General features: G+C 38.0%; 1 non-coding gene across 1 annotated transcript; it reads left to right on the top strand.

Moving 5' to 3' along the window:
• The first annotated feature begins 866 nt into the window (after nt 1-866).
• On the top strand, nt 867-973 carry LOC121228655 (small nucleolar RNA R71). The gene has a single exon (XR_005926230.1). It is a non-coding gene; the product is annotated as a small nucleolar RNA R71 (small nucleolar RNA).
• The last annotated feature ends 2,741 nt before the right edge of the window (nt 974-3,714 follow it).

Genomic DNA, 3,714 nt, shown 5'->3' with positions numbered 1-3,714 from the left:
TTTATATTCGACATTCACCGTTTTGTTTTTATTGTTATCTACCTCACCTTGACATTTGCTTACCACAATTTCTTGCCTCGGTTCTGGTTCAGGCTCAACAACTCTTTCTTCATCTTGAATATTAATTGCGTTGAACTATTCCCTTGGGTTGGGTTCAGTATTACTTGGCAAGCTACCTTGTGATCATTCAGAAATTAGTTCAGAAAGCTGGCCTATCTGAGTTTCGAGCCCTTGGATCAATGGTTGTTGATATTTAAGGGCTATCTCGGTGTTCTGGAAATGAGTTTCTGACACCGAAATAAATAAACTTTGAGAGCATCTCTTCAAGATTCGACTTCTTTTCCTGTTGGTAGGGTGGTTGTTGGTAGCCTGGTGGTGGTTGTGGTCTTTGATTTCCTTGACAGCTCCACAAGAAATTGGGGTGGTTCCTCCAACCTACATTGTAAGTGTTACTATATGGATTGTTTTGAGGTCGAGGATTATTACCCATGTAGTTTAATTGCTCGTTATCCATGTTGTGGCCATAAGGTTGGTATTCCGAATGGCTTGTTCCACCTCCACTTGCTTCGTACTGCATTACTAGGTGAACCTGTGAAGAACTAAGAAAACCATCAATCTTTTTATTTAAGAGTTCTACCTGATTAGAGAGCATGGTGACCGAATCGACGTTATAAACGCTGGCTGTTTTTGTTGGCTTTGTCCTCATGACTTGCCACTGATAGTTATTTAGTGACATCTCCTCTATAAACTCATAGGCATCTTCAGATGTTTTATTATTGATGGTTCCGCCAGCAGCTGCGTCAACCATTTGTCGAGTCGAAGGATTCAGGTCATTATCGAACGTTTGAACCTATAGCCAAAGCGGTAACCCATGGTGAGGGCACCTTCTCAAAAGGTCCTTGTATCTCTCCCATGCATCGTAGAGTGTTTCTAAATCCATCTACACAAAAGAAGAGATATCAATACGTAATTTAGCTATTTTAGTCGGCGGAAAATATTTTAGTAAAAAATTTTCAGTCATTTGTTCCCAAGTAGTAATTGACCCTCGTAGTTCAACCATTGTTTAGCTTTGTTCCTCAATGAAAAAGGGAATAACAAAAGACGAATGGCATCATCAGAGACACCATTATTTTTAAATGTATTGCATAGTTTTAAGAAGTTGGCTAAATGAGTGTTGGGATCCTCATCCTGCAAACCATCAAACTGAACAAATTGTTGTATCATTTAAATAGTGTTAGGTTTTAATTCAAAAGTATTTGCAGCTACAGCAGGTCTAACTATGCTCGATTCAGTTCCTGTTAAATAAGGTTTAGCATAATCATACATAGTGCGTCGAACAGGATCTTGATTAACCGCAATTGCAGGTGGTAGCTGATTGCCTTGGTTTTCAGCCATCTCTTCGGTTGGGGGTTGAGTATCATCTTCTTGCTCATTCTCTGTGTATCTTATGCTTCTCTTTATTTCTCTTTGATTTATACGAACTGTACGATTGATTTTTCGTCAAGAAGTAATGGTCCTGACAGATTTCTTCCAGTCATAAACTATAAAAACCTGTCAAGAGAAGGAAAAAGTAAGTAAATAAATAATAATAATAAATTAAAGTGCACGAAAAATAAATGGCTAAAGTAACAAAAATTGAGTGTTCCTAATATTTCAGTTCCCCGGCAACGGCGCCAAAAACTTGATCGCATGATTTCGTGATAGGTTTGAAATATTTATAATTACTCGTTCTTAAACTAACTATTATCGCGATGTAGGCAAGTGTACCTATCGAACAGTAGTATAGTTTTAGCAAGACCAGATTGTAGAACCCAAAGGAACTAAAAGTACTAGTAATGACTGTCTTTTTATTATCTAGCCTAAAAATAAAGAGGTTTTTGTTTTAACTAACTAATTATCTAAACTAATAACGCACTGAGAATGGAATTGGGGAATTGCTTTTGGAAAAATCGATTGAATGAAGACAATACCTAACAAAAAATCCACCTAGATTGTACTTATTATTCTGGCTCCGAATCGGACGATTTATTCATTTAACTTGTTCCGTAGAGATCCCTAAGTTATGTTATTATCCCTATTCAAGACTAATAATGTTTAGTCCCTAGATTGAATAACCGAGACTTTTCTCTAATTAACACTCTAGGGTTGCATTAACTCTATCTATGAATCCTATTATTAGGTTTCACCTTAATCTGGAAAAATCATGTCACCCTATGTCTAGGCGCGTAATCAACTCCGCTTAATTATGACAAATGTACTCTTAAATAAGGTCTATTCCTCCTCTAAATAAGAGCTTATCTTGAATCGGTATCCTGGGATATCAAAACAAGAATTAAGAACACATAATTAAGAACAAGTCAAATATTTATCATACAATTCAGAAAATAATAACAAGATTCGTCTTAGGTTTCATTCCCCTTAGGTATTTAGGAGATTTAGTTCATAACTAAATAAGAAAACATCTCAGAATAATAAAGAATACAAAACATAAAGAGAACCCAAAACTCCTGAAGGGGAATTGAGGAGAGATCTTCAGTCTTGATGATGAACCCGGCTTCTAAGATGAATAAATCGGCTTTCTTGGAATAATTCCTTACCCTCTATTCCGTCCTCCTCTTTCTTCCTTCTCTCAGGTGTATTTATAGGCTTTGGAATGCCTAAAAGCCCTTAAAATTAGCCTTTTCCGAATTGGACTTGTAACACCCCAAACCCAGCCCAGACATTATGATCGGATCCGACATGCCACATCGAAGCGTTCAAAACATTTTATATTGTTGATCCAGAAAAACTTACTTAGTGTTTTAAAAGATAATTTCATTATAGGTTAAAGTAGTTGGAAGCTGTGCACCAGGTAGGAAACCGGAAAAGAGGTGGTGAGTCAATCGGACTGCTTAAGTACCAAGCTCCCTTTGGATCCAATCCTAGACATGCATACCACCATTGCCACACCTTAACGTCATGGATATTTCTAGGAAACCGATTTGATTAAGTCATCTTTAGGAAAAGTGATTAATTTTGGAAAATACTTTCATTGCGGAAGCTTTGCTTGTTGTCGTGTTATTTTGAAATCAATTGTTGTTTTTGAAAACGCGCCCTACAGCTATCCAATTTCAACAGTTAAAATAAGTAATACCTATCCTAGTAATACATATTAAAACCATAAAAAATAATTAAGCGGCCTTATTACATTTAAAAACCCAAAACTTCAAACATAAATAAAAGGATGTCCAGTTCACCAGAAGAAAATCAAACTTTCAGAACGGGTGGCCACTCCGAATTCCCTCACAGCTCCAAGCCCACTATGGTTGGGGATTTCCTGCGTTGATGAAAATAAAAGGGGTGAGTTTGGGGAAACTCAGTGTGTAAGGAAAACCCATTCAAAGCCCAAGTCAGCTCCAGCCCATTGGGCCTAAGCCCATTCAGGTAACAGTGGTACTGGGCCAGAGCCCTTTTCAGATTACAATAAACTGGGCCTTAGCCCCTTATTCAGATAACAGTATGGCCCATAGGCCCATTTCAAAATACATGCAACATCAATAACATATGCAAGCCCATTTGGGGAGACTACTCAACCCACCAACCACTACACTCCACCGTACCAGCCCTACACTCCATGTGGGGAATAGCTCAATCCACCCAGCCCAACACTCCACAGTTGCAGCCTTGCTGCTCAGTTAACAGTAAATTGAGGCAAAGCCTCCAGTACGTGGACAA

This window comes from Gossypium hirsutum, chromosome A04 (genome assembly GCF_007990345.1).
Source record: "Gossypium hirsutum isolate 1008001.06 chromosome A04, Gossypium_hirsutum_v2.1, whole genome shotgun sequence".
Taxonomy (NCBI): Eukaryota; Viridiplantae; Streptophyta; class Magnoliopsida; order Malvales; family Malvaceae; genus Gossypium; species Gossypium hirsutum.
The sequence above is the reverse complement of the archived record's forward strand: the minus strand, read 5'-3'. Positions and strand labels throughout refer to the sequence as shown.